Here is a 12141-nt window from a genome sequence, read left to right as displayed (position 1 = left end):
ACACACACACACACACACACACACACACACACACACACACACACACACACACACACACACCCGATACTGGCCTGAGCTGATTGGCTAACAAACAAACACAGGACGGACAAGCCCATCTTTATTCGTTACAGACGACCACCACACAACGCATTCTCCCATCCAGGCTCCTTCCTCTTCAGGGCAGGCCAGCAGGAGCAGCGGGCAGCTTTTTCCTCTCAGCGCCCAGAGAAACAACTTCCTCTCAGCCGTCGCTGGTCAGGCGACGATCTTCTGCATGTTTTTTTGGTGGACGGTTCATATTGCTGTTATGCATCAACTCAGCAGTTCAGGACAACTATTAGATTGTCTGTCTATGCTACCGGGGACGACTGATACTAAAACAAAATAAAAGGCCTATAGAATATAATTGTGAATATACATAGTTGTGCTATCTGGCAAACAGAAGAACTTGTTATCCAGGATAATCAATGGAAGAATCATGTACAAAGTTTAAGATTTATAGTAGCATCAGTTCATACACAACCAAGTCAGCAGCAGCATTTCCTCATGGAGACTAGAGGGAGATAAAGATTTAAGATCATTTAGGAAAACTGATGTTCTGTAAAGAGTTTCTCTCTGTTTTCATTCATAGCATAATCTCCTCGATAACACAAAATGTACACAGTCCAGCACCTTTTTTTTTTATTATTATTTATCCTGACAGTAAAGTCTAACCCATTTGCAGGCTGCATTGAATTATATTCTGTGACCTACAACCCATTTAGATGCTCTGCTTTTCCATGTAACAGTCCTGTATGGTGAAAACAGTTCAGAGTTTGTTCTTGGAAGAGCAGTTCAACTCTAGCCTGTTTAAAACGGATGGTTTCTATGTGATTCTATGTGAGCACTTCTGCACCAAGACAATTTCCAATCAACCATGTGTTGAAATGGCAAATAAAGTTCTATATACTATATCTATATTTATAGTAAAGTAAGTAAGTAAAGTTTATTTGTATAGCACCTTTCACAGATACAAAATCACAAAGTGCTTTACAGTATTAAAAACAGTAGTGATATCATAAAAACAGTGGCTTACAGATTAAGAGGTAGCGAGACACTGTGCAAAATACAAACTTACAACAGACCAATAGACTTAAAAGACAAATAAAACAGATAGATAAAATATAACAAATAAAACAATTAAAACAAGAAATAAAACAGGGATTAAAAACCTAACCAAATAGGATGGGATTGGTAACTGACCCATTTTGTACATTCTGCCACCCGGGAACCATTGGCTCTTTTATGCATGTTGTATGGGAGTGTCCAGGGGTCTTGGAGTTTTGGGGGAAGGTTATTAATACGCTGTCAGACCTGCTGGAGGTGCAACTCCTGGTGGACCCGGCAGCCCATCTGTTGAATGATGACTCGCATATCGTCTTCACCGGAAAATCACGTAATATCTGGCTAGCAGGTCTAACGGCCGCCAAGAAGATTGTTGCTCAACGTTGGAATCCCCCACATGATATATCACATACTCATTGGCTTCGGAGCTTTCTGGACATACCTGGAACTATCTTCAGCAAGAATTAACAAGGCAAAACCAAACACGATTGTAGTATGGACAGATTTAATTTCGAAGTTAAAAGATCTTCTGATTAGGTGATTATTTTTATTGGATGTATGCCTGTTTTTGTTTTTGTTTTTGTTTTTGTTTTTGTTTTAATGTATATGGTCAGTTGCAATAGTCGGATTGGTGGTAAGGGGTGGGGGGAGGGATAAGTGGGTTTATAAATATTCATAATTGTATGGTAGTCATATATACTGTATATATTGTATGAATGTATGCTTTGCCTACAAAATAAAAAATGAATGAGAAAAAAAAAAAAAAACCTAACCAAAAGCCTGTCTGAATAAAAATGTTTTCAGTTGCTTTTTAAAAATGCCACAAGAGTCTATGGTTCTCAGAGATAATGGGAGGGCATTCCATAAAACTGGAGCAACTGATTTAAAAGCACGGTCACCACGAGTTATAAAATTGGTACGAGGGACTTCAAGCAGGGACTGTACAGATGACCTCAGAGGTCGACCTGCTGTGTGGGGGATAATAAGTTCAGAGATGTATTGTGGCGTCAGACCATGCAGGGCTTTAAAAGTTAAAACCAGTACTTTAAAATCAATGCGGTACTTAATGGGAAGCCAGTGTAGGGAATATAAAATGGGAGTGATATGGGACCTCTTGTTGGCACCAGTTAAAAGCCGTGCAGCTGCATTTTGAATCATTTGAAGACGGCCCAGAGAGGTTTTGCTTAACAAAGTAAAAACAGAATTGCAAAAATCAAGACGAGAAGAAATAAAAGCATGAATAATCATTTCCAGTTCAACTTTGGACACAACATTTCTAATTTTCGCAATGTTCCTGAGCTGATAAAAACAAGAGCGTGTGAGTTGGCTCACGTGGCTGTCAAGGGACATTGACGTGTCAAAAATGACTCCTAAATTTCTCAGCTTGTTTTGTGCACAGTTGCCTAATGGCCCAATACACTGCTTAATGTATGGCGCTTTATTTTCTGGAGCAATTATAAGAGTCTCAGTCTTCTCTGAGTTTAACTGGAGGAAGTTGTCAGCCATCCAGTTTTTTATTGCGTCCAGGCAATCATTTAAAATTGACAATTTGTTTGTCTCTTCAGGTTTAAAAGAAAAATACAACTGGATATCATCCGCATAAAAGTGATAAGAAATACCATAAAAGCAACTAATAATTTGTCCCAGGGGCAGTATATACAATAAAAACAGCAATGGACCCAAGACCGATCCTTGAGGCACCCCGCATGACAGACAGGCAGATTCTGATATGAACTGTTGCACAGATACAGAAAAATGTCTATTAGTGAGGTACGATGTGAACCAGTCCAGGGCAGAACCAGAAATGCCAAAATGTTTCAGCCTATTTAAAAGAATACTGTGGTCAACCGTATCAAATGCTGAGCTGAGGTCAAGTAATACTAGTATAGTATACTTGCCATCATCTGCCGCCATCATAATGTCGTTCGAGACCTTAGAGCTGTTTCTGTTGAGTGTTGCTTACGAAAACCTGATTGAAATGTGTCATATAGAGAGTGTAATTCTAAGGTGGCTGTGAGTTGTTTTGCGACTGCTTTCTCAAGTAATTTGGATAAAAATGGCAATTTGGATATGGGTCTGTAATTTTTGGGGAGAGAGGGGTCCAGATTCATTTTTTTCAGCAAAGGCTGAACTGTAGCATGTTTAAAATGGCTGGGGACAGTGCCGGTTGAAAGGGAGAGGTTGATCATGGACAACACAGAAGGGCCGATAGCATTAAAAACATCTAAAAACAAAGATGAAGGAAAAATGTCAGTCGGGCCAGATGAGAGCTTTGGGCTCTATTCTCCCACAGGCCATCGGCGCTATTACGGGCCTTAACCGCAAAAAAACGTGCCTTGCGCCTGTTTCGGCAAGATAGCAATAGGCTTTAGGCTGCCAAATGCGCTTTAGGCCGAATGGGCGTGGCGCAGTCCCAAAGTGGGCGTGTCGGCGCTAAATACCAGCCTAGTGATATCTTGGGACCTGCCGTACATTTAGCGCTTTGCGCTTTTGAAAAGCAGGCCTATTCTGTGCCTTCACTGCCTCTTCTCTGTCACCCTTCTCTCTCTCTCTCTCTGAGTTCCCAGCATGCATTGTGTTTCTCCATTTCGCTACTAAATAGCAACCAAATGAGCCAAAATAGATATAAAAGGTAGTTCTAAATTAATGTGTAATGGTAACACAGCCTGCCATTGTCAACATTTCAATATTGGACCAAATAAAACATCGAAATGAAAACACCACCCTATGTGAAACATATATGTCCTCCTGGGCCTATATATAGCCTACCCCTTGTCGAGTTAACGTGATTTAGAGAAGTAACAGCGGAACGCGCTTCGGAACGCGCTTCTAATGGCATCTGCTATACTGTGATGTCCCTCCAATAACTTGGCCCTATTTCACATTTAGTTTTACAATAAAAACACATTTATGCAATGACTTGACATAATGTAGGCTATATTTATGTGCATCATCCTTCCTGCAGCAGGCGAGAGAAAATGATATCTTTCTGGACAAACTTTCACCAATCTAATAGGCTATATTTTTCTAGCTGATGCATAGAACATTATTTTCACTTTGATATTGCTATAGTGTAGCGTATTTACATGATTGCAGTATTTAAACTGCAGTTAGATTGGTTTGAGAAGCATCATAATATGGAATAATAGCCGATATATGGAGACAGACGGGATGAAGGGAGGTGGGGGGGGGGGGGATCAGAGGCTTGGGTTTCCTCTGGTTTTGTGGGACCAGTGGAATTGGAGCTAAAAAGGCAAGCGTGCCATTCGTTTATTGCACTTATCCAATGAGCATGACAGTGCATAATTTTACGCCTAAAAGGCGTGGTTGTAATGCTTTGGGCTGCATCTAGCGCCAGCACGACGATATAAAGTGCGCCTGTCCACGCCCACTGCTTTGATCTGCGCCTGCCGCTCGGCCTAGAAACTGCGCCGATGCAACGATAGGGCCCAAATTTGTCTCACGCAGCAATTTAGTGAGGTCTTCTAGTGTTACAGGAGAGAAGGAGTCCAGAATTGTGGAGCCGGAGGGAGTAATGGTGGGATGGCTGCTGGTTGAAGGAGGAATGCTTGCTCTTACATTGTTAACTTTGTCCACAATAGGCCGGTTCTACTCTCCAGATGGTGATGGTTTAGGAAGTGAGAGAACGTTCGCACGTCATTCATTCAGTTTCGAATTGAACACTTTTTATTACTCCTGTCATATTGCATTTGAACCGGGGTAGCCTACTCTAAATCTACAGCTTGTGTTTAAAGCATGAGTACAAAAACCAAAAGCACAAAATCTTTCCCTGTACATACACAGAACAGTGGTGGGCAGTGGTGGCCTAAAGGTTAGAGAAGCGAGCTTGTGACGGGAAGGTCGTCGGTTCAATCCCCGGGACCGGCAGGATAAATCTGTGTGGGGAAAGGGAAAAGGCAGCGCTTGCCCCTCCCTCATTACCAGCACTGAGGTGCCCTTGAGCAAGGCCCTTTACCCCAACTGCTCCAGTGGAGCTGCTCAGTGCGGCCAGCAGATCAGACTGTGGTTGTACTGCAACTTCCAGGTATAAATGTGTGTGAATGTGAACAGGGCGCTCCTGAAAAAGAGAGCATTGCTCTCAGTGAGACTCCTACCCCTGTATAAATAACAGTAAAAAAATATAATAAAAAAAAAAATAATAATAATAATAATAATAATAATAATAATAATAATAATACAATCTCTGAAATCCTAAATGTGCAGATTGTACAGGGAACAACAGAGTCTTTATTACTTCTCCTATTGCATTTGAACCAGAGTAGCCTACTCATCCTGAGGGATGTGTTTCAAACTCAAAGTGAAGGGGCTGGTTTGTGCATGCTAATATATAGACCATGTGGAGGAGAACCTACTGGTCAAAGAAAGCCTTAGCTGTCAGGAGGTCTGAGGGACAGCTATTGTTCTAGAATGGAATTTGTATCAATAATCATCATTCTTCTCCCGCATAAACAAGACAGTTTAGTTTAGTTTAGTTTATTAGGATCCCCATTAGCCATTGCACAAGGCAACAGCTACTCTTCCTGGGGTCCACAGTCAAAACAAACAATACAGATACATTACAAATATGCAAAGTAAAAGACAAAACACATTTTAAAATCATAAATTTAAGACAAACAAGAGAAAACAAACAAAAACTCACTCAACCTGGTTCTAAATACAGCATATGTCCATCCAAATAACCATGTAACCTCCATCACAATATTCCTAAAATACTATACAATATATACAGGCATATAATACTATAATATAATACATCTACCTATAGCCTAACTAATACATTACTATCCGTTTAACAATCATTATCTATTATCTGTCCACCCATAGTACATCCTTATGTTATATAACGTCTAACTATATTACTACATTTTTAGTACATACACTTTTAGGACCCCAGGAAGACTAGCTTTCACTATTGTGATAGCTAATGGGGATCCAATAAAACAATAAAACAATAAAACAATAAACATTAATTACTATCACCTCTATACGACAGTGTGTCTCAAACCAAATGCTATCACCAGCCACCTTCACACAGCTCAGGTGGTTTTTGTCACGATGTTCATGTTACCCTACCAAGCAATCATAGAGAAAGGAAGAAGTGAACACATTAAATTACTTTTAAAACAAAGACATTTCAATAATGAGAGACTAGTAGAAAGTATAACAAGCTTTAATGAGACAACATATTAATTTTGGCGTATGACTCCATGATATGATGACGCTCTCCTGAGATGATGAGAGGGCGTCGTCAGTGAAGAATAGGCCCTTCTCACGGGGGCCATTTTGTGTCGAGAAGCCAGGGGAAACACAGGTGCAAGCAAAACACTAATGAGGGTTTCCAAATTCCAATCATGGAAGTTGGAAACCCTCATTAGTGTTTTGCTTGCACCTGTGTTTACCCTGGCTTCTCGACACAAAATGGCCCCCGTGAGAAGGGTCTATAGCATAGATATATATAAAGGCTAGATGGCTTAAGGCGGAGTCAGCAGCGTCGTTGAACGGCCGTCATCTTGCTACAGTGCCTTTCTGGTACGTCCTATGGTAGCTGGTGACCTGCACAGACAAAAATACTCATAACTCGCTGAAATCTTGACGGATTTACAAACGGTTTGGTTTATTACAAGCATATTCCGTTCCCGAGATAGACCAAAAAAAAAAAAAAACACTAAAAACACTATTTTTTTGATGAGCTCCAAATTACACCAAAATTAAACCGAAGCATCTATGCCATGAGAGGGATTCAGGCACAAAGTTTCATGCAGTTTCATCCATTTCCCTAGGAGTTATGATCATATGATGTTGCCATACTAACCCAACAACAGATGCTCATAACTCCTAGTAGCTCCCTGTAGCAAGATGGCCGCCATGCGACGACGTCGCTCTCCATTGACCGGCAGCGCGGGTAAGCCATCTAGCCTTTATATATGTCTATGGTCTATAGGATAGGAAATCCCCCATAGGGAATTCTTCTATCAGGAGTCATGACCGATGGTGGTGTCAGGGGAGGAGGTGGGGCAAAACAACTGCTTCAGCGATGATGATCAGCAACTGAGAATGACACATACACAGCACATAGCAAACAGAGTAAACATGGACCCTGATATACTACGCTGATTAGGTGATTGGGATCAGCTGGAGAGGAATACCTTGGGCTGATTGGTTATTGCCACATGTGTGGTAAACTGTGAATGGGTGAGGGGACAGCATCAGAGAAAGGGGGCGAGCCTAACAATGAATAGGTTATACGACCTCAAAGAAAGGGGGCGTGCACTGTGATATGACGAGATTGGGCGTTGCTGTTAAGTAGTCTTCATTATTGAAAATAGTCTAAGACTTCATTAAATTACTTTTAAAACAAAGACATCATTTTCCTATATCTACATTAAATGCGTTTCACTTCCAGGAAGCACAAACCTTGCTGTCCCTTCTGACCGCATCAGAATTTGCATCAAATTTCAGGTTGTCATCAGCGACTGTACAAAGTCCCTTAAGCAGGTATTCTGGACTCAATTTCATATCGTCCTTCTTGTGTGCGTAACTGACTAAAGTGAGTACATTTGTTATTTTATTAGATTCGATTATATTATTAGATTCGATTATTTTATTTGGTCTCCCTTAGGAGAAATGTGTCTTCTCCTTATTCATCCTTCTCTTCTGTTATGATGTTTAATACTCCTAACTTCATGCATCGTGTAATTGTTGTTGAATGTAGAGGCTGGTGATTCCAATCATGCTGTAGTTTAGTATTTGAGTCAAATTACTGCTGTCATGTGCCATGCTGTTCTGAAGTTGATTGCATTATTTCCTTGTTACAGAACCACACAGCCATTGGCACGCATATCCTCATAACCGTTTCATCCAATAGAGAGCCAAAGTGGAACGTCACTTCCTGCTTCAGCACTGTACCAGAGATTGTCATCCGCCATTTATTTTCCCATAGACATTTCGTAAAATGCTTAGAAAAATAGTTTTACTTGTTCAAACCAAACGGTTCAGATATATTTAGAAACAGGAGAGACCACATAACATTTCACTCAGACCAAAACATTTTTATTTAAATCGCAGATTTAAAGAAAAATATTTTTTCTGTGTTGTTTTTTAAAGTTTTGGTCGGAGTGAAATGTTCTGTGGTCTCTCCCGATTCTAAATATAGCTGAACCATTTGGTTTGACCAAGTAAGACTATTTTTATAAGCATTTTACGAAATGTCCATGGGAAAATAAATGGTAGATGAAAATCTCTGGTACAGTGCTGAAGCAGGAAGTAGGCGGTCACTTTGCCTCTCTATGCTTCACGCCACACTTGTGCCAGTAAATGGCACAGCACATCAGATGTTCAGTGAACCAAAGCCACCACCATCCAACGTCTAGCTTTAAATAGCTTTGTCAGTGACTGTGCCAAGTTAATAATAATGTTCTACAAATTCAATTCCCATTTCCTTTGAAGGTCTCCGATGCTTGGGTGGGATGATTTCCTTCTAAAAGACAATGGGTCGGAAACTCCAGCAACACTGTAATTAAAGTTAAATCATGAGAGACTACACGTTCACAATAAACTTTAATGATACATTAAAAAAACACAAGATTACCTTTTGGCGTAGGATGACGCTCGCAGACCATCTGTCTGTCTGCCCTTCATTCACCTTCTGGTGAATCATTTGGTACAGCTGATTCTTGCATATTGTGGCAATAAAAGTGATTCTGATTGGAACAAAGACAGTATTGAGCAACAGAACAACAACTTTAATTAGATCAACATGTTTTGGCTTATCGCCTTCATCGGGGTCATAATCTTCTCAAAAGCAATGACCATTTGGTCAGATTTCCTTTAAAAAAAAATCCAATGAGGATTTTGGTCTCCGCCTCATCTGGTTTACATTAATGTAATGACTGTTGACGTAGATGAAAGGGCACAGGATATACTGAGGAGACCCAGTGGAAGAGTAACTGACGTTCACTCTCACCTTCTGAGACGTACATGTTAAAAAGAAAAACTACTCTGGGTCAAAGTGTGTAGAGAAGTTGATATCATATTCGGGAAAAAAATTGCACTTGGCCCTGTCTCCTGCATTCTGGGACTACATACGGCAGCATTGGGCCTTGTTTCCTCTTCATTGAAGCTGCTCAAAGTGCTTTTATATAGTGCAAGAAGATGTGTTCTCCTTCAGTGGATCTCAGACTCAGCCCCAACAGTTTCGCAATGGATTCGGAGTATTATGGAACTTCTCCCTCTGGAAGCTATCGGCTTTTGGCTTAAGGATAGGCCTTTCAAATTCTTCCAAATCTGGATCCCCTTTCTGGACTACATTGGAGAGGATAGGGCTCGGGCCCTTCGGAGTGGTCTCTGTGGACTGGCTTGGTCTGACGTGTGACGTGTGGTGGGCCTTTGTCCATTTGCTGGGTCTGCATACCCCTGCTGTGTTTTTTGTTTTTTTAACCTTCTGCCTGCTGTGGGTGCTCTGTGAGTTTGTTTTTGTTTGTGTGTTTGTTTTTATGTTTTGTTGTTTTTGTGGAGATTGTATGTGTTGTGTTGTGGGTGGCTGGGGACGGAGGGCATATTATTTGTTATTGCATTCTTTGATGGCTATTTGCCCCTCTGATGGCTAAAAAATGAATAAACATACTTTAAAAAAAGAAAGAAAAAAAAAAAAACTACAATCCACCCACAAAGTTTACATCAAGATTCAAATAAATAAGCAATTTCTTAGCTAAAACATGTGGTTGGATAACACAGACGAGAAATACAAAAATAAATGTCTGGCATGTGTGCCAGACAGGAAGTTATAATGTGATTGAGGCATCCTCAACAACTCCAGGCATGCCCAACGTCCGGCCCGGGGGCCAAAGCGCCTTGTCTCTCAAAATACACTATATGTGGCCCTCCACACATTGGTTAATCAAGCAAGTTCACTTTGCATTTTTTCCGTAACGATGAGCTCTATCATACAGTTTGTATGAGACATTACGAGACAAAGCATAATTCATACCAGCGATTGTCTCGCACAGCTATTGAACTATTGATTTAAGGACTAATATTATGGCACTGGAAAAAATCTTTGTTTTTTTCTTCTTCATATAACCCATAATGTGAGAAGCAGGTATTTTTGCACGACCTAATCTAAATATTTTTTTATCCCATTTTTATCCCCCATTAGTGCTAATTTTTTATTTATTTATCCTGGTTGCTGCTCCACCCTCTGCCGATCTGGGGAGAGCCGAAAACTGGCTTCATGCTTCCTCCGAGACATGGGCAGTTAGCCAGCCGCTTCTTTTCACCTGACAGGGGAAGCTTCACCGGTAGGACATAGCACGTGGGAGGATCATGCTATTCCAACGAGTTCCCCTCCCTCCGAACAGGTGCCCCTAACGACCAGAGGAGGCACCACATCAGCAATCAGGATATTGCATGTTTTGGTGAGGGGGTTCCTATACAGTATGAAGGAAACCCCCGGGAGGCACGGGGAGAACATGCAAACTCCACACAGAAAGGCCCTTTTTGACGACCCCACCCGGGCGGTGGGCACTCGAGGACATGCGGACGGGCACGCATTCCTTCAGCGTTCACAGCGTCCCAGGTGGGAATCGAACCCAGGACCTTCGCGCTGTGAGGCGACAGCGCCTACCACTGTACCACCGTACCCCCCTGCATGACCTAATCTGACCCCCATTCAAAAAAGTTGCAACACCCCTGCTCTACTCCTCTACTTAGTAGAGTCGACTACACCGGGTCCTGGGGGGAAGATTGGGTCTGTGAGACATGATCTCATCAAATGGGGGCGCGTGCCACTGATCGGAAGTCCGTTGCTTTCGCTTTCGCTTTTAGCCACCGAGAAGGGAGGAGGAAGGAAGAATGAAGAGGAAGCCGTTAAGAAACCTGCCAGTTTCTTCGGGAAAAAAAAGTCTGACTTAAGAGTCTGGCAGCTGCAGAGGTTTTCAGCTCTATATAAAGAGAGAGCAGCAGAGTGTCCAACAACACAGATCAAGATCACTCAAGCAGAACGAAAGACCCTCAGCCAGACAGGACCAACTCTCTCTCTCTCCCTCCATGAAGATGCTGATGTCTCTCGTCCTTCTGGGGCTCCTCTGCTCCCTCCACCTCACATCTGCAGGTCAGTGCCTCTTTGGGATTTCATGGAGCTGCCAGCATAACTACATTGACGAGATGAAATATGACAAATTATGTTGTTGACGAGTGTGTTACTGTGTTCACAGTTCCAGCAGGACTGGCAGCAACTTTGGACAACTGCTGTTTGAAGTTGTCTCAAACAATAATTCCATTGCGCAAAGTGAAAGCAATAACCGAGTGTGGTAATGCAGTAATGTAAGTATACAAGTCTACTGTAACTATACTCCAGCATTTATTACTGGCTTTACCAAGTGTGCAATTTTGACCTTTTTCTACCTTACACGTGTGTGACTTTTAATGGTGTTTGGTGTGTGTTGGTGTGTGTTTCTTATAGATTTACAACTGTGGCTGGAAGGAATATTTGTGTGGATCCCAACCAGCAATGGGTGCAGAATCATACCTCAAACTTTAGGGCCACGGCAGCAAAGGTCTAAAGAACCAGAGGCTATGAGTCAACTCCTATGATGAAGGCTGCAATCTAACTGCCAATATGCATCTGTCAAGATATTTTTAAATTGGCAAACGTGTTGAGATGCTGTTGCTTTGCATATCATATTCCCCTGCCCCCCATTTATTTAGGCTATTTATTTTCCAATGTAGGTGTGATGGGCTGTTTTAACCCCTCAAGTGATGAGTACTGAGTATTACAAAGAAAAGCTATATACAATTGCTGCCTTTACTCACAAATTATTGCTGACAGTGTTACTCTTAATATGTTTGCATTGGATTAGCAATGTTACAGCATGCCATTGTCCTCTTCAACGTTAAATCAGCCCAGCCTGAGTTTCTTATGTGTTCTGTGACAGGAGTGAACTGTGACAGGAGTGTTCTGTGACAGGAGTGTTCTGTGACAGGAGTGAACTGTGACAGGAGTGTACTTCAACCCACTGT

The sequence above is a fragment of the Poromitra crassiceps genome (genome assembly GCF_964638095.1).
Source record: "Poromitra crassiceps genome assembly, chromosome: 16".
Taxonomy (NCBI): Eukaryota; Metazoa; Chordata; class Actinopteri; order Beryciformes; family Melamphaidae; genus Poromitra; species Poromitra crassiceps.
The sequence above is the reverse complement of the archived record's forward strand: the minus strand, read 5'-3'. Positions refer to the sequence as shown.